This window comes from Mauremys reevesii, linkage group 4 (assembly GCF_016161935.1).
Source record: "Mauremys reevesii isolate NIE-2019 linkage group 4, ASM1616193v1, whole genome shotgun sequence".
In the NCBI taxonomy this organism is placed as follows: domain Eukaryota; kingdom Metazoa; phylum Chordata; order Testudines; family Geoemydidae; genus Mauremys; species Mauremys reevesii.
In genome coordinates this window covers 107,372,379-107,398,205 of record NC_052626.1, presented here as the reverse complement: position 1 = coordinate 107,398,205, position 25,827 = coordinate 107,372,379, and the positions used below count along the sequence as shown (strand labels likewise).

The 25,827-nt window shown below is 44.1% G+C and overlaps 1 long non-coding RNA gene across 1 annotated transcript; it reads right to left on the bottom strand.

The window, feature by feature from the left end:
- Positions 1-1,544: 1,544 nt before the first annotated feature.
- On the bottom strand, positions 1,545-24,589 carry LOC120404287. Its single transcript, XR_005597912.1, has 3 exons — positions 24,475-24,589; positions 23,399-23,540; positions 1,545-1,786 (listed from the first exon to the last, which is right to left on the bottom strand). It is a non-coding gene; the product is annotated as an uncharacterized LOC120404287 (long non-coding RNA).
- Positions 24,590-25,827: the final 1,238 nt, after the last annotated feature.

Here is a 25,827-nt window from a genome sequence, read left to right as displayed (position 1 = left end):
TATAATAGTACTAACACTTCCCTATCTCTTCTGGAAATTCCTCACCTGCTGCATCCTAGGACTCCATTAGCCTTTTTCTCAATGGCATCATATTAATGGTTCATAGTCATCCTGTGATCAACCAATACACGCAGGTCTTTCTCCTCCTCTGTTGCTTCCAACTGGTAAGTCCCCATCTTATAGCAAAACTTCTTGCTGTTAGACCCTGAATGCATGACCCCGCACTTTGCATGATTACATTTTATCCCATTTCTATTACTCTCCCCACCATCCATTCTGCTGGGGCCAAAGGAGTTCCTCAGCAGTTTCCAGCTCTCTGGGGCTATCTGTGCCTCCCTTCCCTTTACGTTCGTTTTGTTCCCTCCATTAGTGGGGATCCTCTTTCTGTTGCCTCGGACATGTTTAAGGAGACCCACAGAAGGGAAGGCTCCTGAAGACAGGGAGCAAGCTAGCGAAAGAGCGTGGGTCTTGGCACCCCACCCACACTGAAGCACCTCATGCTGCCCGTCACAGTGAAAGGGTGGGACCGGGAGGGAGAGGCATAGTGGGAGTTAGATGGGAAGGCGGGCCCAAGGACAGACTACCCTTGGTCACAATGAGAGGAACGAGGGCAGAACTTCATGCCAGCACATCCCACTGCAGTTCTGTTACAATTCTAACTCTGGCTATTTGTGTGCTTGGTGCTGTATAAGCCACAAAGGAAGACACTGTACCTGCACTGAGGAGCTAATTACAGTGCAAGTCCTGGGGAGAAGGGACTGGTCAGCTGTGGGATCTTGCACAATGTTGAGCACACAAGTGTTCAATAACAAAGGAGTTCTGTGACATACCCAAAGTCACAAGAGTGTCAGTGACTGAGACAGGATTAGATCCCAGGGTTCTATGGCTAGTCTACTAGGCAGAGGAGATGATGCCAGGTTTGAAATACCTAGCTTCCAGGGAAACACAGCTTCAGAGTCCCAGCAGGATTGATTCAGCCCTTTATTGTTCCAAGGCAGTTGAAACTGAGTTCCTGCATGGGCCTTTGAGATGAAATCTCCAGAACCAAGATCTTCTGGATCTTCCTGAAACTTCCGTGGAGTCATATTCTGTCAGAATATCCCATTTAGATATTTTTGGCATGAAACATTTTGATTTTTTGTTTTGAAATGACTTTTCAGTGTGTTACTTTTGCATTATAATGTAATAATACAAAATTACAAAAAATCCAAAGTGAAATGAAATGAAACATTTTGAATGACACCTAATTTATTTCGTTATTTCTAATTTTCCTTTGTGGAGAATTTTGAAATGTTCAGGTTTTCACTTCAAAGACATAGTCTGAAAACTTTAAATCCTCTGTAAGACAGAACTTCTATCCTCTGCACAACCCTAATATGAGAGCTCAAAGCCAGTCACTGCAAAGCACGCAGAAAAAAATGCATATGCAAATTTAGAGTCTGGTTTGTTTGGTTTTGTAATTTAGCCCTTGATAAGTTTCATTAAAAACAGAAATGGCCCTATTATCCCTTCCCCAGATGTCCCCTCCCACAACTGTAGGGCAGTGCCACAGAGGCTGCCACTCCTCGCTAAACATGGTTAATTGTGTGTGCAAAAAAAGTGATTGCTCTCCATCTATTGTCTTTCAAGGCCATTCAGGTTCCTCAGTGTGAAAGGTACTATGCAAATGTATGTTGTTATTCAAGATAACTGGAATATCAGATCACTTAACTGCTCTACACCATGCGTACTGAAGGCAAGCTGTAGATTGTCACACCGCACCCATTAACTAGACCAGCGAGTTGCCCTGTGAAGACACGGAATACAGAAGAGATATATTTAATTAGCATATTAACTGATCATCCAAAAGAATCATACAATAGGTCAGGCTAGCTCTACATCCTGCGATTCTACTGCATCCTCTAAAAGCTGGCGCTGTGGGGTGTTCTGATTGATTTCTGGTGCAGGGGATTCCCTCCTCTATGCTCTGACTGAATTCCAGTGGGGGAATATGCCTCCTAATTCTCCACATTGGGCGGGTTACTGAAAGCCAGCTGATGTCTGTGGTTATTTACAGGCATTTCATCTACTTGCTGTCTCTAGCACAGGATCAACACTACAAACCTTATCAGCGCCACCATCCTGTCACCTTGTTCAACAGACTATATTATTCACGTACATTGGCAATACATAACCTGATGGGGCTTATGATATGGTAGAGACAGTCCCTTTGCCAAAAAAGAGGCATTTCTTAAAACGCCATGCAGTGTACGATAATGAGTATCACAGATCCACATGGCAGGATGCCCTATAGCATAACAGGATTCAATATTACAGCTACCTGAAATGAACAGGCAGGGAGGAAGGACATATTGGAGACAGAGAGTAGGGGAGAGACAGACTGACATGATTGAGAGGGACAAGCAAAGTGAGAGACCAAGGGAAAGAGCACAAGGCAGAGCAGGATAGGCAAAACACAGGGGGAGGAAAGACGAAAACAGACATCTTCTCTTTGAATAGGTTCTACCATGTCCTGTACAGATAAGGGCTTCTGCAAAGGAAAGAGAAAGATACTATACTTCCTGCAGTGCAGGAGCAGTGGGGCAGAGAGGCAGAGAAATAGAGGCATTTCCCATAAACGAGCGAGCAGTCCTGGCCATAAACCTGGTCTCAGTTGTGCCTTTTTGTTTTGTAACAAGTGAAATTCATTTGACATTCCAGAAATAACCCAACTGCATCCCCGAGAGTCTAAATCACAAGGCTGCGAGCTGAAGTGGCACAAGCTGCAACATGCTGGCTGGTTTTCCCTCTGTGCATTTTAGCCAATTCTCCAAAGCAAACGGAAAGCGCCAGCTCCTGCTAGCAAGGAGGCTAACATGCCAAGCAATAAGGAAATACGCCCTAAATTACTGAGAGAGAGAGAGAGAGAGAGAGAAAGAGGAGAGGCTTGCTCAAGGCAGCACTTTACATGGGCCTGGATCCATGTAAAGCAGCCAGCATGAGAGGACATGACACAACCTGCCGTAGGAATTGTACTAAAACTCCAAGCATGTCAGAGCAGGAGAGCGTAGGAGCAGTGACTGATGAAGATTAGTCTAGATAGGGAGGAGGAATGGTATGTAAAAGAGGGAGGGGGTAACTATATGGCTATAGGGAAGGAAAGGCAGGGTGGAGCCAATGATTCTGCTTGGTGCCCTGCCAAGGTACATATACGTTAATTGAGCAATCCTGTTTCACTGCTTTCCTTGATGGTAACAAAAGGCCAGACTGGGGGAGGAGGAGAGAGAAAGAGAGAGAGAGAAGCAGGGGAGAGAGAGATTAGGAATGCACCACTAGCAGTGTGGAACTATCTGCAACCAAAGTCTTCACCAGACATAAGCCTGACTGCGCTGGAATATTCCAGAGTTCATTTCAAAGGGCTCCAAACAATAGTACGTCTGGCTGAAAAGACCAGAAAACAGAGGGTCACGCTGGTGTTCTGAATGACAAGGGTTTAAGGTCACCCGCAAAGGATACCAAAGGGGAATGGGTCACAAGGAGTTTACTAGAAATGAGGGAGGCTGCAGAAAGTGTCTCAAAAATGATTTTATCTCATGCACCCCCCGCCTTTTGACTTCAAGTTTTTGATTGAGTGTATTAGGTTTCATTCACCAGCTTGTTGACAGGCTGGACAGAACATTATTTTGATAGTCAAACTGGAAGAGGAAATGAAGACCATTCCCTCTCTGAACTAAATTAGGGCTAAACCCTCACTCTGCTGAAGAAGGTTGATTAGATCCTGTCCATTGGCATAAAGCATGCTATCCTTGCAGCTTTTAGATATTGTGTTCCCTGAATTATTTGCATACATAAAAATATCTTGCCTTATTGTCCAAGTACTTAGCCCTTATAGAGTACTTTGATCCACAGAGCTAAAAGCAAGTATCTGCCACAGAAATATCATTATCCAGAGTGTACAGATGGGGAAACTGAGGCACAGAACAGTGACGTGATCCAGCAGGCCAGTGGCAGAGCCAGGAACGGAACCCATGTTTCTGGAGTCCCACGCCAAGGTTCCCTAGGCCACTCTGCCTCTCTTAGAGTTTATGCCTTTATCTGTATTTTATTTTGGAATACGTTATTGGGAAATTTTAAAATGTGCAATCGCGTGTGTGAAAACTGCAACCATTGGAATAGATGGGAACTTCCATAAAGCAAGCTTTGGGCCAAAATGAATTTTATTTTCATCTTGATTTAAGTGAATACGTAAAGGATGTTTTTAGTGGGTTTTGCCCAGTTCTGGTTTTACATAGATGTAGGATACGTAGTATTTGTGCCAATTCCTCCAGTACAGAAGCTATTAATCTAGGACTGGTGGCAAAACTGCGATTTACAGCTGCTTAACAATGCACAGCAACTCCACAAACCAGTTCAGGCCAGGAACCAAAAGTAAAGAAGAATAAAGTCTCCCGTTGAAACGGCAGTGTGAATGATCTACATTTCAGTTTTTATGGGACGTTGGAGTCAGTCTATTCTTGTGCAATTTCAAAAACAACACCTCAGACACACAATGCCCCCAAGCACCAAGCTGTGGGCCACTGGTTCACCCTGACTCAGAAGGAAGAGTGGTTTCAACTGACTCACCAATTTTAGTTTGTCTATCCAAGTACTATTGGCCCTGCTTTTCCTGCAAGAACTGACTGGAACATGGAAAGGAAAGTCTAGACAATAGAGATAAAATAATAGACAGACGGCAGAGCATGACCAATAAAGTCGCCTGCCCAAGCTTTGGAAATTTGATCTAGCAATGAAGATTCACAGATTTTTCAGGCCAGCAGGGACCATTAGGATCATCTACCTGACCTCCTGTGTAACACCAGTACTGCCAACCCCAGGCATTCAAAAATCATGAGTCAGGCCAAAAATATATCATGAGATTGGCTGCAAAAAAGAGGGCTCTTTTTCATTTGCCTTCTGATTTTTTAAATGTTAGAGTGCATTCAGGTCACTTTTCCAAGTTTTTCTCCACAATCAAGCTGATGGATAGAACAATATTTTGAAATGAAAGCTGAGATTCTTGCATGATCACAAGATTCCAGGAGCTGGGGCTTTAAGGAAAAATACCAAATACTGCGAGACACATGAGAGCTGGCAACACTGTTACTCAGCATGTCACCCAGCGAATCCCTCTAGACACAAGGCCAGATCATTGAGTTATACCCAAAATGCAGAGAGTGCCAGTTGGGGTGGTACTCAAAGCTGGCTTATGGCTCTCAGTTGCATTGCTATAATACAAGTGCTCCTCTGAGCACTTCTTCCTTCCCATGCTGTCTTAGAGCAGCCCCGAGGCCTATAATGGCTGTAGAGGGCCAAAAACCTGGCTTGGGATTGGCAAGGTGTAAGGACATCCTGACCACACCCCCTAGCTCCCCAGAGGGCAATAAGGAGGATGTGCGGCATGCAAGCCCATATGTCAGCTCTGTGTCAGTACAGCCCTTGCACTGGGATGATCCTCACTTCAGCTTAGCAGCACCACACGTTGTGGCTACATTGCACCTGGGCACCTGTCCCATACGAGAAAGTGGAACATCTGCAGCTGCATGGCACATATCCAAGCGCCTCTGGTCTAATAATGCACTCAGGAAAAATATTACTCTTTGTATTATGGTAGCACCAGGAGGCCAGGGTGCCATTGTTCTAAGCACTGGGTAAACATATTGTTTGTTATTGTCCAAAGGTGTCTTGTGGGTATGCCTGCGGCTGAACAGGCCATTGCGCGAGTGGCAAGCCTTTCCACTTTGAGGGCATATGTAGCTCAATTTCAAGGAAGGGATTACAGTTTGTGCCCCCTGAATCTGCAACCATTTACGACTCAGCCTCAGTGCCTCAAGATCCATAGGGCGATTAATCTTGAAGTGTGTAGCCATAAAGCACCTATTAACAAAGAGACAGTCCCTGCACCAAAGAGCTTACAGTCAGCAAATAGCTGAGATAGCTCCATCACATTCTTGGCTGGGAATTAGCATCCAGGAGAAGGAAATAACAGGAAAAATTAAGTGGGCACAAACACGAGAAAAATAGGCAAGGGGGTTGGGGGAGAAAAGACCTATGTCACAGGCTTCTGCATACATTTCACTACCCTTCACACAGTACACTGCGTACACATGTTCCATACACAGACTTAAAGGGCCTGACCGGAAATGAGACCCTTGCCTGGACTGGGGCATCACACACTGGTTTAAAAATATAAATAAATACAATTCCTTGTCCTTGGAAACAGGTGAGGAATCAGACAAGACTGTTGGCAAATCAGTCCCTCTTTAGTCCCCTTCGCTCCCAAACATCCCCATTCGCTTTCTTTGTGCTGCGAAAGCATGGGTTTTAGAAGAGACAGTGAGGCAGAGTAACAGAGCTATCCCGGCAGCCTGTCTCTTGGGGCTTCACCGATTTGCCGGAGTGGATGGAATCCATGAGTTACTGATCCCCGCACACCTACATTCCACCACAGAGAGCTCTGCCCTCCAGGGAGACAGGGAGGGAAGATGCTACAAACATGCAGCTGGGTGTTTTCACTCAACCAAGTGTTTGGATACATACCCAAGGGGGCTTCCTCGTTTTATTTTATTTTTTTTAAACACAAACACTGATGACACCACTTTGGACCCAAGATGCTTTGAAACACTCATCCCTTGGAGGCAAAGAGAGGAGGGGAGAGAAGAAGTATTAATCTACTGTGTTATTTGCCTGCAGTCCACCCATAATAATTGATCCTTTATGATAGAAATACACCACTCCAGGCCATCATGCAATCTGGGGCAGGTCATTCTGTCAAGCAGCAAGCCAATCTACATAATAAGTGCTGTTGGGGCCAGCTGGTGGTTTAGCAATAGTGTAAACCCTGGAAAGGGTCTATGGAACTGGACTCAATCTTTCATTCAAAAACTGGGGAGCCCTGACCACCTTATGCCATGATCAGGAATGTCTACGTAGGGGAGGCATTCTTGAAAGTAGTCTAAGGATGCAGCAATCCTGGCTGAAATGCCCCCTTGGCATTTTCATCTGGTGTCTACTGGTTCTAATTGGCAAGTAGGTGCAGTTAGCAAACAAGATGCATTCGTCCCTCTCAAAAAGAGTGCCAAAGAGGAAAATCTACTCCCATGCTCCTGTGTTTGCTTGCAGGGAATGTAAGGGACTATGCAGGTCTTACTGCCTTCTTTAGTGCCCCGTAAGAAGAGCCAGGCACAGTCTTTGAAGAGAGAGAGGAGGTCAAGGTTAAATCTCATCCTTGGTATATTTCCCTCCAAAAGCAGGATAAAAGATTGTGAGCAAAAAATACAGGCAGTTTAAACTTGCCATGTTCTCGTGCTATACATAGTGCCCAAAGCCCCTATAATAGGATGAGACAGCTGGTTGTAATATAGATGCCACAGGTGGAAGAATGGTCTCATTGTTACAATACTGGACTAGGATAATGGTGATCTGGGGTCAGTGCCTAGCTTTGCCACAGCTCGGTCTTTCTGTGTCACTTTGGGCAAGTCACTTCATTCTATGTGGCATCAGTTCCAAATCTTCTCTTTGTATGTCATATCCCTTTCTCCTACCCTTTTGCTGTCTTGTCTAGTTGGATTGTAAACTCTTTCGTGTATGCACTGCCTCTTTCTATGAGTTGTACATTGTCTAGCACAATAGGGGCCCAGTGTTGGATGGGATCTCCATGACCTACCATAATATTAATAATAAATGTCTAGTGTCATGCTGATAATAAGCCTATGGTGGAGCCACACTGGATATTTGCTGTCTGAGGTTTAGATGTATGGGACTATATGGGGGTACTGTGTCCATGATAGATCTGTCTCCCAATGGGTCAGATGTCCATAGTGTATATGATATAATGTCACCATTAAAAAATCAACAGTGTCAACAGCAAAATAGTTAAACACATGTTTAAATCCCATTGACTTCAGTGGGAGTTAGCATGTGAATAGGTGTTTTGTTGAATATAGGCCTTGTTTGCTATCCTAAGCATAAGGGGATATTTAGTTCCTTGGATACCACTGTGGTAAGTGTTGGTTAATTCTGGTGATCACACTAACTGTTTGCTTTTCTGTGGTGCTGCAGGCTGTTTTATTTTTAATTTTGTACTGAATATGCTGTGTTCCTACAACACATGCATCAATGAGAACTCCATTCCAGAGCTGAGAGGCATGCATGGGTGTAGCAAGACTGATGCAGTGTGTACTACTGGACATCTGTCATAGCAGCTATGTTTCTACATTGCCATATGAGTTTGGAGAATGTTTCTTCTCGGATAGCCCTGAATCACCCCAAACATTCAGAATAATGAATCACCTTTAGGATTATGGACCGCATTCCCATTATCTATCCATCGGAAATGCACACAATGTCTGCCTACCTGCTTCTGCTGATACCATCAGCTTCCCCCACATGCAGGCAATGCACCTATTCCAATTGCTATGGTGGCAGGCTGGTTCTCCATGAGCCATAAACTGCAGGCACTTGTACACATTTAGGTAAACATTGCCTTGTCTGTATATGGAACAGCTGCCCTCACTGAACCCATTACACACAGCTTGCTGCTGACACTGAATATTTGCATGGATTTGATTAGGTGACAGAATGCCGTTTGCACATTCCTGTTTAGAAGAAATATGGGGAGCATCTTTGTGCCCTGCCTGCCTTTTCACACTGGCTCCATGAGTTAAGGACCTACATTTTGTGTGATCATATGATGAAAGGTCTTATTGTAAGGTATAGGCAGGAGGGAGCTAAGGTTGTTATGGGAATCACAATTCTGTGTTTCAAGACATTGCTTTAACATAGTGAGTTTTATTGAATTGCCTTTGTGATGGTCACAAAATAGCACAGCAGGGTTGAAACGAGGGTTAGAATGCAAGTCTCCTGGATCTTAGCCCCATGTTTAAGCCACTAGGCCACATGCCTTCCAGGCAGCAGTATCTCCACTTCCTCCTTATTCAGTGGCAGAATGCTGAGAAATTACTAGCCAAAAAATAATTGCATGAATTTTCATGAGTATATTTTTCCCTCCTCTTTTGCCCAGATCCAATATTAATCCTTAGGAAGAGGAATAAATGAAGTTCCTTATGACACACATGTCACTCTGATTAATCTATTCTGCCATCACAGCAGAGAACACATGCTTTTGCATTAAGGGGAGTGAAAATGCATTATTTTTCTTGCACCTCAATGAAGGAACAGAGCCCTTTTGAGCCTTCTGTTTTAAACAGCTGTATAGTATCAGGTGAGATAAAATGGAACAAGTCCCCTTCATTGTCTATGCAAATTATGTGATAAAGGTAAAACAGAAATGATTATACAAGAATACAGTAATGGCTTGGCATTGCATGGTACATGAGTAAGCATGTGCTGCTTGAGTAGATTTTATGTGTGATTGGTTTTGTATTGGAAGGAAGTTTGTATGGTAGGGTATGAGTATGTGGCTGCAAAGGAGTAAGTGTAGGAGAGAGGATGGTTGTGTGAGTGTTTGTGTAGATGGTTGTTATTATGTGAGCATGTGAGAGAGCATGTAGAGGAGTATATTTGTGGGACTTCGGTCATATGAATTAGTATGTATGTTGGAGCATGTTTCTGTAGGTGATTATAAGTGTGTGAGAGGGAGAGAGGGGTTCGTGTGTGACTGTGCAGAGGGATGCAAATATGAGACTTATGTGTGCAAGCCTCTTTGGGTAGAGTGAGTGCATAAACATGAGTGCAGATCAAGGAGAAAGAGCAGAACTGGGAAACAGAAGCAGCTGGTGAGCCAATGGGTTGTGGTTCCAACTTCAGCCCTGCCAATTGAGTGTTTGGTTTCTTACACACATACACACCTTTTGTTACTAACCAATTTTCAGTTAAGATAAATAATGGCAAACGGTCATAAACCAACAAGGAGTGTATGTTGCGGGGGGGTGGGGGAGGACGATGACATACGACGTAAGGAGTTACACCTGTGTTTGACTCGTCTTAGAATGCAGGTACTTTTTTATAGCACTGAAGGCGAGTGGTTCAGCCAGTCAAATTGCTGGGATGAGGGAACATTCTGAGCCTCTCTCACTTTGAACCGAACATGTGTCACTAGAGCAATAAAACAGCTGCTGTAACAAGGGATTGGTGAGCGCTGCTTGTAGCAGGGAAGTCTGTTCCAAATGTGAAACTATAGTACTTAATTAGTGTGGACGTCACAGCAGGGGGGAGGGGCGGTTCTGTTGGAATTAGAGGGAGTGGGGGCCTCAGTCACAATTCTGACACAGAAACAGTTCGACATCCCCTATCGGTTTAGGGGAATTCACAAAGCAGCCCCTCTGATTCCTCAGTTCTAAAGTCAGCGCCATTGTTACCCATGCGTATCCTATTAACTGACAAAGAAATGGGCCTGAAGGACATGAAATTGCAGGTTTAGAGCTCTCCTAGCAGCTTTGGGAAAAGAGACGTGAAAACATAATTAAGGAAGCTAATGTAAGAGGGATCACAGACTAGAGGGTGATCTTCAAATCAGAGAGGTTTTCTCCCAACGCAGAGAAGAACAATTCCAGCAAGCCACAAGTGTACAACACAAAGCACTGTAAGGTCAGCATCTGCCCAGAATACTAGGCTCTGGACTGCGTGAACATTAACCTTTTTATTTTGCAGGTAGAGAATACATCTTGCTGTGGTACTAATAGGTCTTGCATTGCTCTGTTACAGACCTGGTCACACAGCTATCTTCACCTATGCATACAAAACATATGGGGCCCCCCCATATGGAAATGTGGTATGGGGAGGAAGAGGGGGAGATGAGGGGATGGCAAGAAAGAAGCCTTCACTAGACTAATATTGAACAAAACAGCACATTTTGAAAGTAAGACATCTACAGAATAACCTGGTAGAGCAGCAGCCTCAAGCTGATTCATAAACAGATATTAGGGACAACATTTCTGTAAACACAGGAGCCTAAATTGAATCCACAAAATTGTGTGTGCATATGCAAACAGGTAATTGCACATGGAAACATGTATTTGTATTTGTCATGTGAAAAGAGTCCTTCTGTGTACAAGTTCCAGTTCTTCATGCACAACTCTTTTTTTTTTGGATGTGCATATTTTGTGGGCATAACCTAAGCACTTGCGTTTTGAAAATGTAGCCCCAGGCATTTATTTTGTAGTGGCATTAAAAGACAAACACTAACTTCAAACAGCATCAGAACACTGTTAGCTGTTAGCGCACCCTGCAACTAGCAGGATCATAATAACTCATACATAGCACTTTTTATCCATAGATCTCAAAGCACTTTACAAAGGGGGCCAGTATCACCATCACCATTTCACAGATGGGACAACTGAAGCACAGGGAAGTGGAATGACTTGCCCAAGCTCACCCAGCAGGAGAGCTGGGAATAGAAACCTAAATCTCCATCCGGGTGACCACTCTGCCTCACTTGTATTCCATACACGTACAGCCAGCCAGCCATGGGACTAGAAGTGCAATCAGTATTCCAGCTACTGTGGTCAGCAAGTAGGCTCTTGACTTGCTCTAACCACTTCCGCCTGCTCAGCATCTAATAAAGGTAGTATATTACAGATACTGACTATTCACCACCAGTTTACCCCTTTATATGTAAAGGTGCCTCCTCTCAGAGCTCCATTGGTGTTAGGTATGTTTTGAATTCAAACCCCACAATCACAGAAGATCAGGGGTGGAGGGGACCTCAGGAGATCATCTAGTCCAACCCCCTGCTCAAAGCAGGACCAATCCCCAGACAGATTTTTGCCCCAGATCCCTAAATGACCCCCTTAAGAATTGAACTCACAACCCTGGGTTTAGTAGGCCACTGCTCAAACTGGGATAAGCTTGTTGGTTTTTTTCAGCTTTAAAATTCTTCCCAAGAAGACGTGTGACTGGAGAAAAAAGAGGGAGCTGGTGGGAGTGGGGATTGCTATGCAGAATGGGTTGGGGAGCATTGGGGTCAGTGAGGAAAGAGTTTGCATGGCTATCTTGTTAGCATCTGGTCTCACACCTGGCTTCTAGCACATAGGTGACCAGATTCTCCAGAGACTTTAGCAGCCACAATCAGGGCCAGATTTTCAAAGGAACTCAGGTCCCATTTAGGCACCAAAATAAATTGGCAGATCTGTCCATAAGTGTCCCATGTGGTGGTCGTGCAAATTAACAAGGACAAGCTAAACCAATGTGAACCCATGCAGAATGTCCACACACAAATTGGCTGCAGGATCCAAATCTTTAGTTAAATGGTGCACCTTTGTATGTAGACCAAGGTTATTTCAAACTCATCCAAATCAATCCAATTTAGAACTGCATCTCCCCCACCCTTTAATTCACCATGCTGTGCCTACTTTAGATATGTGAGTGTGCACATGTCTTGCTTCCCCAGTAGTATACACACACACACACAAGGAAATTCCATGCCTTTGTGTGGTTATATGTCTGGCGAATACTGTTTAAAGTGTAACTGTTAATTGTGTAAATCTGAGTGGGATAACACAGTATTTGTTGCATGGCAAACATGTAGAAAGGAAAAATCAACAATATGAGAAGCATTCAGTGCATTGCAAAGAGACATAGGGCCAGATATTTAGGCATCTAGTGGGATTTTCAAAAGCACGTAGTTGCTGTGCACTTTTGAAAATACTACAGAGCACCTTTCGGCATCTTTGGGTGCCTAAATACATTTCCAAATCTGGCCCTTTGCCAAAATTATACAAATTGGTTTACAGATACCTTTTAGGTTCTGCTACACTCAGAGGTAATGCATCATATGGCTACCATAATGAAGCCAGCCATTAAGGGAAGTAGTGTAGGCACTACAAGAATCAGAAAAACATGCATATTATTGCAAAACAGAAAAACACAGTGTTGTGTAGTTTAGCTGTCTTTCTTCACTCAATCATTTTCCATGTCAAGGTTACTCAGTTTCCAAGGCAAAGGGCTATCTTTCTCACTGCCAGTGCTGCAAACATAGCTGAGGACCTGGGTTCCTCTTGCTTCTTTGATTATCTCCTGAAGTAACAAAGAGTTTTACTATCAGAATTTCAGGTGACATTTTTGATCCCAATGCATGAGGAAGAATAGAATTCGACCTTCATTTCCACAGATGTGGTTTGCTCTGCAGAGTTTTTGGCAGGAGAGAGGTCTTGCTTTGGTTGGTAGATATAACTGAACAACACATGGAGTAAGAAAGGATCATATTTCTGATCTTAATGAGGTTTCATGTAATTATTCTGGATGCAGAGAGGGCTCGCCTGATAGGTCAAAGTCCTGGGGCTTTCCATGGAAGTTCTATTTCACCTTCCTGAAGGATATGCAGACCTATATTTCCATGAGGGAAGCACAGATGATTCCCACTGGACTTAAGTGAACAAGCCACTTAATTGCATGGATATTCAACAGGTGAAGCAAATGCCAAGTAGCCCTCCTTTAGATGTCTTTGTTCAAGTTATGAGGTTGCCATTACTGTTATGGCATCAAGAAGGGGAATGCACTCAGAAGTTATTGAGAGAGAGAAAGATCCCTTTCCAACATAAAATAGGGAAGATTTGGTAGAATGTGTGGAAGCAGAAGGTTAGTGGTACAGAAAAAAAATCTTCCCATTGTGGAGCAGATGCAGTTATGAGATTAAAGTTGTGACAGAAGCCCCCTTCCAAAGTGATACAGGAAGGAGTTCTGAGGGTAAGGAGTATGAAGACAACTCCCCGCTCCCAGTGTGGAATAGAGGGAAGGGAAGTACTGGGGGATGAGAGGTATGGAAGGAGGACACCCCCCCCTTCCCAGTATGGGACAAAGGGGAGCGCTGTGGATTTAGGGACACCTGCCTCCTTGTGGGGAACAATGAGGAATGTGGGGGTTAATAAGAAGCCACATTCCTCCAAACCAGAGACAGCTGGGGAGGGGAAGCTGATCCCACAGAGAATGGACGAACAATAGGAAGGTCAGAGCTAATGAGTTAAAAATATACATGCTCTCTCTCCGGTTTGATTCTGTTTCCTGGAAGAAGTTTTATTGCCACTGAAACGCTGAAAGCTCTATGAAGCCTTTGCCAGCTGGAATAGCCTCTTTGCACCTGTCTTTTTGTTTACACAAATCCCTTCTCTAATAGAGCTAATCACTTCGCTTTGATAAATCTGCCAGGGCCCCTGATAGGAGCTCCTTTCTAGCTCTTGGCGCTAAACAAACAGACCATTGTCTCCATGGGGCTAGCCAGCCTGTTAATGGTTAAACTGGGGGGTCGTAGGACATGGCATCAAACTGCAGTTGGGCTGCAAAGGAGCTGGCTAGTTCATGTTATGATGTTTGTATGATGTCTGCAGTTTTATTATAACACATTAGGGCACCAGTGTACTCCCATGAGCTCATTCCGCACTCCTCACCTTGTGGCGGAAGAGTGGACATCTGGAGTAAGGGAAAAGGGGGATTGCAGGAAGAATGGATTTAATGGAGAATGCATTTCACAACTCTGAGCAATCAGGGAGTGACCCACATGAATTCACTGGGATTTCCCAAGTGCCTCCAGTATAAACTATAGATTGACAACAAGCCCATAGTGGTTTGTAATTCTGTAGCCACAGCAAATGCTGTGGAATCAGGCCTAGCTATAGAATCCTTCCGAGGCAGAAGCAGTGATTCTGGAGGATTGACAGGGGCTTGCTACACACATTGGCTATTGAATCCAGAATTTTCTGCCAGGGGGTTCCATTAGAACTGTTCACTGCAATCAGCGGGCTAGACACGCGCAAGCAGGCGCAGGCAGGCGCGGCGGGCGCCGGGGGGCGGTTGGCCTCGGTGGACCTGCCGCGCAGGCATGACTGGCGCCCCCCCCTTCTCGCTCTCCGTTGCGCTGAGAGCGGCGGGCGCGGGCTGGCAGGCTGTCGCTTGTCGGCTGGACCGCCGCCGCGCAGCGGCATGCCGGCAAGCTCTCAGCCGAAGAAGAGGGAGGCCGCGACCGGGGAGGGGGCGCAGCGCTCCGCGCTGCTTGGGGCAGCCCGATTTCTAGAGCCGCCCCTGACTGCAATGGACCTGCAAATTCCTATGGGTCCTGACTGTCATTCTGCAGACTTGAACTGGAGGATCCAAGATGTCCTAAGGAAACTCTTTTATGAATTATACTGAGAATTTTTAGATGTAAGAATCTAAGGTGTGATGTGGGATGAAAAATATAAAGGTATAGTGGCGATGCGTGGCCATTACCCAGCTAGTCAGAGATCATGTTCTATCATCCTCTTTAGCGCCTAGGCAGCACTTCTAACCCCTAGATCATAAGGCACTTTACAAATGAGGATTCCTCCATTATTACACATGGCAAAATTGAGGCACAGAGAGGTTTTTCAAGTTGCTCAAGGTAACACAGGAAGTTAATGGCAGAGCCAGCAGCAGAGCCCAGTTCTCCTTAGGACCATTCCGGTGCCTTGTTCATTGAGTCCTGTTCATTGCTCTCAATTTGCCATCATGACTCAGGGCATTCCAGGAGGTTTCATCATAAAGAGTGAATTTGGGATTTCTTTTACATCCTGCAGATTAGCCTCGCCTTACAGGGTGTATGCCAAACCCAAGAAAATGGAGATCGTAGACCATATATCTCAAACATCTCTCCCTCCACACAGACATCACTCATTTTGTAGCAGAATTCATCTCCCCCTCACATAAACCTAGGGACATCTCACTTTGTTGCAAATTATTTTAACCAGCAATGCTGAATTGTGAAAATGAATCTATAAAGAATGTAATTTTATGCTACAAAAATGAGTCCCTCATCATGTTAATCTTCTTGTTCCCGTATAATTTTCCCACTAGCTTCTCTCTTGGGTCTTTCCCTACCTTGTAAAAAGAACAGGAGCACTTGTGGCACCTTAGAGACTAATACATTTATTTGAGCATAAGCTTTCGTCAGCTACAGCCCAATTCATCAGATGCATGCAGTGGAAACTATAGTAGGAAGATATAGATAGATAGATAGATAGATAGATAGATAGATACACAGAGAACATGAAACAATGGGGGTTACCATACACACTCTGACGAGAGTGATCAGTTAAGGTGCGCAATTACCAGCAGGGGAGAAAAAACTTTTTGTAGCGGTAATCAAAATGGTCCATTTGCAGTAGTTGACAAGAAGTTGTGAGGAACAGTAGGGGTGGAAATAAACATGGGGAAATAGTTTTACTTTGTGTAATGACCCATCCCCTCTCAGTTGTTATTCAAGCCTAATTTAATGGTGTCCAGTTTGCAAATTAATTCCAATTCAGCTGTCTCTCGTTGGAGTCTGTTTTTGAAGTTTTTTTGTTGTAATATTGCGACTTTTAGGTCTGTAATCGAGTGACCAGGGAGATTGAAGTGTTCTCCAACTGGTTTTTGAATGTTATAATTCTTGACGTCTGATTTATGTCCATTTATTCTTTTACATAGAGACTGTCCGGTTTGGCCAATGTACATGGCAGAGGGACATTGCTGGCACATGTTGTACCGTTGTACCGTTTGACTGGAGATTAGCTAATGTAGTTCCTATATTCAAGAAGGGGAAAAAAAGTGACCGGGTAAAAATCTTAAAGAGAGAAGAGAGTGGGGGGATGATGGGAAGATGGATGGATTAGATGGATTTACAGCATGGATAAGTCAAAGTCCCAACCAAACCAACCTCTCTCTCTTTGTAAAGTTTTTTTTTTTTTTTTAGACAAGGGGGAATCTAATATATGGATTTTTCAGTAAGGCGTTGATACGGGTGTCTCATGAAGAATTACTGTTTAAATTGGAAAAGATGGGATCGAAATGAAAATCCAGAGGTGGGATAAGGAGCTGGTTAAAGGGGAGACTTCAGAGTAGTAGTATGGAGGGGGAACTGTCAGTTTGAGGGGGTTTAGTGGGAGTTCCTCAAGGTTCAGTTTGGGTCCGATTTTAAATTTTGGGTGACACACCAAGTTGGGAGGTTGCCAATTCGGAAAAAAAGGGGGATATCCTCCAGGAGATTTGGATGACCTTGTAAACTGGAGTATTAGTATTGATCGGGATGATGAGTAGTAGGCAATATGATGTGTGTAAAAAAAAAAAATGCGGTGTTGGGATGCATTAGGCGAGGGTATTTCTAGTAGGGGGAAGGAGGTGCTAGTCCGTTATATAAGGCGTTGGTGAGACCTCATTTGGAGTATTTGTGTGCAGTTTGGTCTCCCATGTTCTGGGCGGGTACAAAGAAGGGCCACTAGAATGATCAGGGGGATGGAAGGCCTGTCGTGAAAAAGGAGACTTGAGAGCTCAGTTTGTTTTCTTAACCAAAAGAAGGATAAATACCAGGAAGGAGAGGAATTATTTCAGCTCAGTGCTAATGTGGACACGAGGACAAGCGGATATTCAGGCTTGAAATTAGACGGTTTCTAACCATCAGGGGAGTGCATACTGGAACAGCCTACCGAGGGAAACAGTGGAAGCGAAGGACCTCGACGACTTTAAGATTAAGCTAGAGATTATGGAGGAGATGGGTATGATAGGATAACGGGCTTAGTCAATAGGTCAATTAAGTGCCACACTGGGCCATGTGTGGGTTTCAGCGGGTTCGCGCCATATTTGGGGGGAAGGAATTTTTTCCTCCAGGAAGATTTGGGGGTGGCTGTTTTTCGCTTTCCTCCGAAGCATGGGGGGGGGGGGGCTGCTAAAAAGGAGTGGGTGGATCGGCATGTGGCCTATGATGGCATAAATCACATCGGTAGATGTGCAGGTGAACGAGCCTCTGATGGTGTGGCTGATGTGATTAGGTCCTATGATGGTGTCCCCTGAATAGATATGTGGACAAAGTTGGCAACAGGCTTTGTTACAAGGATAGGTTCCTGGGTTAGTGTTTTTGTTGTGTGGTCTGTGGTTGCTGGTGAGTATTTGCTTACCTTGTGTCTCACATCTGAGTCTTGGAAGCTCTAGAGAGATTATTAGAATTCCTCCACTGAATTCAGGGCTGGTGGACGCTAATGATAGGCAGACTCCTAAAGGTCTGTTATTTCATTTCTGAGTTTTATCCAATAAGCAAATTAGAAATCAAGTGAGAATCTGTTCTTGTGAGATTCTCTGAACTTTGATTAGCTAGCTAACTTGGGTTAAAATAGCAGTGAAGTCATGACAACTCAGCTTTAACTCAGCTTAGCTGTTTGAGTTAAAGCCTACAGAGGGATCTGGGGTTAAATAGAACTGCTAACCTGAGTTAAAAGCCAAGAAGCAATGTCATCACTAATATTTTCAGCGGAGTTAGCTAACCTGAGTTAAGAGCACACCCCTCTTTTGCAATGTAGCCATACCCTGAGTTGAAAGTATCATTAGATGAATCTTTTCCTTTGGAGCAGAGAGATGGGCTGACCCTAATATGGCCACATCTTCTTTCCTCCTTGCAACCCTTTAAGAGACTCTGCAAGAGCCCTTCATCTCCTCTCAAATCTTCAGCAGGCCCCACCACTCTCCAGGGCACACATTCTCTAGCAGCTTCCAGCTAGCCCCGATTGCTTTTTGTGGGGGGAAGTAGGGGGTATACAATTCCCTTTGGAGCATTTAACCCCAGAATATGTGGTAGGAAAGGTAACTATTGAAGGAAAAGTAAGAGAGAAGAGAAAGGCATTACAAGGATGTGCAGAGTGCCATCAGATAAGATTAAAGTTCAAGCAGACTAGGGAATAAACCAACAAAAGAAGACTTAAGAGGATCCCAAGCATGAAGAGGGGGTAAAGATGGCAAGGGAAGGGGGAGTTTAGAGTATGGTCTTTTCAGCCAAAATACAGACCAGGTGAAAGAGACGTGAGTAATAAGGAAGTTGGTCATTAAATCCTGGGAGTTTGTTCAAAGAAAGGGACAGGATACATTTAGTTTCAGCTGCACAGTAGAACCTCAGAGTTACAAACACCAGAGTTATGAATTGACCAGTCAACCTCACACCTCATTTGGAACTGGAAGTATGCAATCAGGCAGCAGCAGCAACAACAAAAGAAGCAAATACAGTACAGTACCATGTTAAACATAAACTGCTAAAAAAATAAAGGGAAAGCAGCATTTTTCTTCTGCATAGTAAAGTTTCAAAGCTGTATCAAGTCAATGTTCAGTTATAAACTTTTGAAAGAACCACCATCATGTTCTGTTCAGAGTTATGAACATTTCAGAGTTCTGGACAACCTCCATTCCCGAGGTGTTCATCACTCTGAGGTTCTACTGTATTTTCCTTTGGCAGCTCTCCTCCCATCTCTAAGGTCTGTGATTCAATGCAAGGCCAGGTATCCCCCATAAAGTTTTGCTGTTGCAATGTCAGTTAGGGGTGTGATTTCCTTTGAAATGACATAGCGATGCTGGCAAACAGGGGCGGCTCCAGGCCCCAGCACGCCAAGCGCGTGCTTGGGGCGGCATGCCGCGGGGGGTGCTCTGCTGGTCGCCGGGAGGGCGGCAGGCAGCTCCGGTGGACCTCCCGCAGGCGTGCCTGCGGAGGGTCCGCTGGTCCCGCGGCTTCGGTGGAGCATCCGCAGGCACGTCTGCGGGAGGTCCACCGGAGCCGCGGGACCGGCAACCGGCAGAGCACCCCCCGCGGCGTGCCGCCATGCTTGGGGCGGCGAAATGGCTAAAGCCGCCCCTGCTGGCCAAAGCCCTACTGTAGCCACAGTTATGCCAGCATAAAAATGTTTTTGCTAGCATAGCTTATTTTGTTCATGGAACTGGTATAATCTATTCTGGCATTTTAGTTGATATAAGAGGAATCTACACTAGCAGGGGTTTGCCATTGTAGCTATAGCTGGCAGTATATAGCTATATTGGCAAAACTTATAAGCGTAGACTAGGCCTAGCCTCCTGGAAGCCTGAAACACACAAGGCCAATTCTTCAGTTAGTGTAAATCAGCACTATTCCATTAAAATCAAAGGAGCTACCCCCATTTCCAGCAGCTGAATGGCCTATCATCATTGTTGGATGATTTCTGAATCTGCTACACAGGGTAGCTACCCACAGACGCTGTACCTGTCCAATGTTATTCACGTTCTGTAGGAAGCCTTGGTGTGCCTTATGAGGAAGCTCTGTCTGCTGGGTTGTGTTGTCACCTCTCAATAAACCTAGGTATTTTCCATGGAAATATGTTCAAAGTTAGAATACAGTTTAATTTTTCAGTGTGGTGGATGGGAAACCAGTTTGCAAGTCAGGAGACCTGGGTTCTAGAGTCATTTCAGCCATTGACTCACCACGTAACCTTGGGCAAGTCACATAACCCCCTCTGTGACTCAATTTCCCCTCCTGCAAAATGAGTACAATGGTACTTAATCATCTTTGTGAGGCACTGTGAGATGGCTAGGTGCAAAGTGGTACAAGAATGCCAGTTTTTATTGTCCATTGGAATCCCCTCTCCAAAACCTGCTCTCCATTGGAACCTTTCCAAATGGACCATCATCTTCTAATGAGACATACCTTGTTTGACTTCACCCTGTTGTCACTGAGGGAGCCTTTTCTAAAGCAACTCATTTCTTTGGCAAAGCATGATCCCACCTGCAGACCTCCATCATTCAACAGAGGTGGTCACTGCTCGATTTCACTTCACTTTCATGTACTCTTTCTGAGCAGCTTGGAATAGTTGGATGCCGGATGAGATAGCAGAAGGAAAAATGACTGATTTCAAGAATTGCCCCCCCCACCACACACACACACAAAGTCAAATCTGCTTGCATATCAGGGGTCCACTTATGTGGAAAGGGCTGTTGTCTCCTGCTGCAGCCTATGACATCAGCAGCAGCAGCACCATCCTGAAGTCTCAAAAATCACCATCTTCTGTAGACCTGCATAGGTGGATGACCTTTCATGGCTAGCCTTCAGAGTGATTCAAGATATAGCCAGCAGGAAAAGCAGCTCCCATATTATTATGGCTTAGGAGGGCCATGCATTGCTGGGTCCCTCAGGGTTTCAATCTTGGAGTGAAGAAATGTGGATGCTCTCATCCCTCCCGGAAAAGCGCATCATAGATGATCAGAGCCCGAGGTATTAATTACAGGGATGGGAGTCCTTCTGCCCTTCCCCACCCTCACCCCTTGATTTACAGCAGCCTCTTTCATTATATCAAAGCCCTTAGGCTCCATTCCCTGAGCAGATACAGTATCTCAGCCTTGCTGTGCAAAGCTGGCTCTCGGAAAGGCTGCCAAAGAGTTATCTCCAAAGGATGATTTATGCCCTGCCCACACTGGAAGAAGAACCTACCTGCAAGTGTGTCTATAAACACACATGCTGTCACAAGGTTAACACTGATTCCATGACCAGGGTGGCCAGGAGAATTGTTTTTAGTCTGAGAGAACTACTTTAGAATTACATTAACCCACAAACAGCTATGTTCAAATGCAGATGTAAACTATCATGTTTCTGATCCCACTGTGGGCAGGATCTTCTTACATGCACTAGAGATAAAGAGAGAAATTGTGCCAGGTTTTGATGAGTATCCAAACACTAACTGGCCAATATATGCTATTAAAATTCTTGATGGCTAATGTTGCTCAGCCTGGAGCTCCAGAGAGTTGAAGGAAACTTGCTATCCTCCAAAAAGGTGGACAGATGAAACCTGGAGCAGAATGATCTCTACTCGAAAATCCCATTTGCATTCTACATGGATCCCTGAAAAGTGCATTCCCCAGTCAGATAGAGCCCTAGAGAATGAGGTGATAAGCCTTGCGGTTGTCACTGGATTTGTTCTCCCTTGGGCTAACTCCTCTTCACTTATTTTTGAGATGTAGGGACTCTCCAACTATTTTATTTCCAGCACAATTATAGGAAAAGTCTCACACATAGCCTGTGGAACTCATTGCCACATGATATCATTGAGGCCAAGAGCTTAGCAGGGTTCAAAAAAGGATTAGACATTTTTACAGATAACAAGACTATCCAGAGTGATACTAGTCGGGATTGAAAAGAGTTTGGAAAGGGTAATAAAACCTCATGTTTTTGGACATAATCCGATATATAAGTAAAGGGGATAAGGAAGAAACTTTGCCTGTGACCAGGTTATCCCATACCTTTTAAAGGCACTGGACTGGCACTTGGGATATCTGGGTTCAGTTTTTGTTTCTGCCACAGAATTATTTCAGCAGGTGACTTAATCTATGAGCCTTAGTTCACCCTCTATAAAATGGGGATAATAATGCTTCCTCTGCCTGTCTTGCCTATTTAGATTGTAATTCTTCAGACTGGGACTATCCACTACTACATGCGCAACAGCACCTAGGATAACAGTACCTAATGATCTTAGATGGGACCTCTAGATATTACTGTAATACATAAGAATCCAGTATAACCATAGCAGTGCATTGAGGATGGTATCTGTATCAAAGCAATACTTACATGGCACCTCTAACTAGGCAGGGAGGACTGTGCTTTGGCCATTGAATAAAGGACCAAGTAAAAATTGGAACTGCCCACACTGTGCTGTTCTATCACTGCAGCCAATCCCCCTTCGACTCTCTCTCTCACACACACACACACACACACAAATATACACACACAGAACAAAGGGAATTTTTTTTCTTCTTCCCCAAACAATTAATGTCAATGCAATGAGAGGCAGGTGCTCCTGGCATGCTGCCGTCCTTTTTGTTTACCGAACACTCCTTGAAGATTATTTGTGTTGAAATCTTTTGGCTCCCCCACCCCCCAATCTTGTTAACATTCTTTGAGACAGTTTTAGTGCCCTGAGGGCCCTCTGTGACAAGCCCAACTACAGCCTGCAAAGTGAACTGGAGCTCAGGCAAGACCTCAACACCCCCCCCCCCCTCCTATTCCACCCTTTCCCCACAGGAGCCGGGGAAAACAACAGTAGCATGTCGTCAACCTCCTGGTGAAGAATGGGGGCTCCTCCAGCAAACATCTTCTCTTCTCTCTCTCTCTTTGTCGCTTGCTCTGAGCAGAGCTAACTGTACCATTGTCCAACAGCCGCATCAGCCCCGTGCCGCTGACCCCACTATTTCCATTTGAAAAGCAGCATCAATGTGAAAGGGAACTCTGTTAGGAGTCATGTTTAACTCTTCATCTCCATACCTTCTGGTCCTCTACCCCTCTGTGACTCCCCCTTTCTTTCCCTCCGGCCTCTTCTGCCTTCTCCTTCAAGCTACTCTTCACCCTTCTTCTTCTCTTTCCTATTTTCTGTCCACACCTTTTCCTGTCTCCTCCTTTCTTTCATTTGCTTTCTCTCTATCACTCTCTCCACCTTTTCTTCTCAACCTTTCTTTCCATCTCAGAACCTCTCCCTCTCCTTTCCTCCTCTCTGCTCCCCTGCTCTCCCATCAATACTAGTCAATTGTGCTCAGTATAATGTTTTGTGTGCCACTGAAAGTAAAACAATCCCTCGACCTGCAGAAGTCCTGGTAGTGTCCAGATACGCAAACAGAGGAAGAGAAAGGAACATTGCCAGAACCACAGAATGTTCACAACTAAAATACTTACAAGGAAAGTAGAACCATCTTCCCTCAGGAAAGTAGAGTCTTGTGTTGTCCTCTGAAGCATGAAAAACCCTCTCGTTGACTCCATTCAATCCTGCAATTCTTCTTCACACCCTATTTAAGCCTCAAACATTTGAGTAACATTCCTAGCAAAAAGAAAGATAGGATTTCAAGCAGTGAAGAGTTAATGTTAAAATGTGTTAGAAGTTGGACATTAGACTTCATTCCTTTGCCCTTCAATTTTCCAAGGGTTACATATATGAAGGCTAGGGAATTATCAGAAGAATGGTCACAAATAAATTTTGTCCATTATAATTACTCAAAAGCCATTTTCTCTGACGTGCAAATTTCCTCCTATTGCCCCACCAATCCACCCCCAACTCAGGGGGGAGGAATAGCTCAGTGGTTTGAGCACTGGCTTGTTAAACCCAAGGCAGTGAGTTCAATTTTTGAGGGGGCCAATTGGGGCAAAAATCCATCTGGGGATTGGTCCTGCTTTGAGCAGCAGGTTGGACTAGATGACCTCCTGAGGTCCCTTCTAACTCTGATAGTCTATGATTCTAACTCTAACCAGGATGGGCTACCTCTAAACAGCCATTCATTTTCTGTGCCCATTTATTCCTTGGCCTCTCCCCTGAGTCCACTGGCCTGGGTACTAATTATTACCATTTACAGTGGTGTTTTCTGTTCTGTGGATACTTATCCAGGAGGAACTAGATTGAAACGAGCTCATTTCACAAAGGCCACCAGACAGCTCTTGCAAATTAACAACTTTCAGTCACCATTTTCCTGGACTGGATTTGAAGCAGAAACCTAAAAGTGAAAGTCTCTATACCCCATTGTCAATTCCTTCAGCTGTGTTCCAGTCAGACACTTTCATTATAACATGAACATGATTCTTAGCATCTTTGCTAACGAGTGAAATATTTCTTATGTTATACAGAGATCTGTCTCTCCAATGAGTTCAATTATATTTAATGAGACACCCTAACATTAATATTTGTAAATATTTTACCAAAACCTTATTTAACTGTCATGTAGATTTCCTGTATTTCCATTCAGACAGCTGCTGCAGCTCACCTTGTTTGTGCATAATTGTAATGTGTAATCGGCTTCCTTCTCGTTCCTGATTCTTGAATTCAAGTCACAATCCAGTTCCATGAAAGTGATTGTGAAATCACAAATGCTAGATGATGACATCTCTGAATGAGTCAGGGAGGTGGAGCCAGCTGGCCATAGAGAGCATTAGAAAAGGTGACCATAATTTCAAAATCAACAAACGGGTTTGAGACAGCATTTTTTAGGGTTGCAAAATATTCAGGAAAAAGTTCACTTTAAAAAGAATGCCTGGCAAAATCCTGGTCCCATAGGGAATTATGCCATTGATATTACTGACTTCAGTGCCAGAATTTCTGCTGGGATTGCTACTGCCAACTTCTGACACAGTAACAATGCGTGTGTATTTTTTGGAGTTCAGGGTTTGGTTTTTTTGGTATCAAGTAAGTCTGAATGAGTCTATCACGAAATGCTGACCGCGTGTCATTAACATTCACTTAGAGCAAAAAAACACAGCTTTGAATAATATCACTCATTCACCTTTTTCATTTAACTCCAAATACTGTTCATTACCCTGAACTCTCATTCCATTGCAGTTTGTTTCTGGTAAACAACGAAGAAATTCTACTCAATAATGCAATATATCTTGGCCAAACATTTTGTAGTTTACCCTCCCCACCCCCATCCCCCCAAAAAATGATTAAATGAAAAACTCGGACATTTCAGGTGTTCCACAATAAGTTGCTGGGGCATAAGGCATTATATAGAAAACTGTCCTGGTCACATTAGCTTTGTGCCATTTATACACATATCACAGGACACAATAATAGTGGGGAAGAAGCTATGGGAAAAATACATACAATTCAGCTGGGTTTTCATACTTTTAAAACTTTGCCTGAGCGTGACAGGCCATTAAAGATTTTTTGTCATTTGTTTATAATATTAGTGCTAATGAAGCCATCATTGTTGATGTCATATCTTTGCTCCAGAAGCCAAAATCTCAGCTGAAGAAAATGGATGCAGCTCTATTGACTTCAGTAGAGTTTTCTCCCATTTACACCAGCAGAGGATTTGGCCCAACAACTTGAACACTGCAAAATCATTTTCAGCCATCCCATCAGAGAACACCAGCACAACATGTGACATAGATAACCAGTCACATACCATAAAATAACAAGTGGTGACTACAGAAGCTGAAGTGAAGAGTTTGGCTGTTAGGGGCTAATTGCTTGTCCAAATGATTAGCTGGATGCTTATGCATAGCAAATAAACTTTCAGAGGTCACGGTCAGTTAGTAAGTGATTCATTGTCAGGAAAAAAGGGTTAAATTCATCAGGGCTAATTGATTCTCAATGAATTATTCAGCCTGCTCTAACT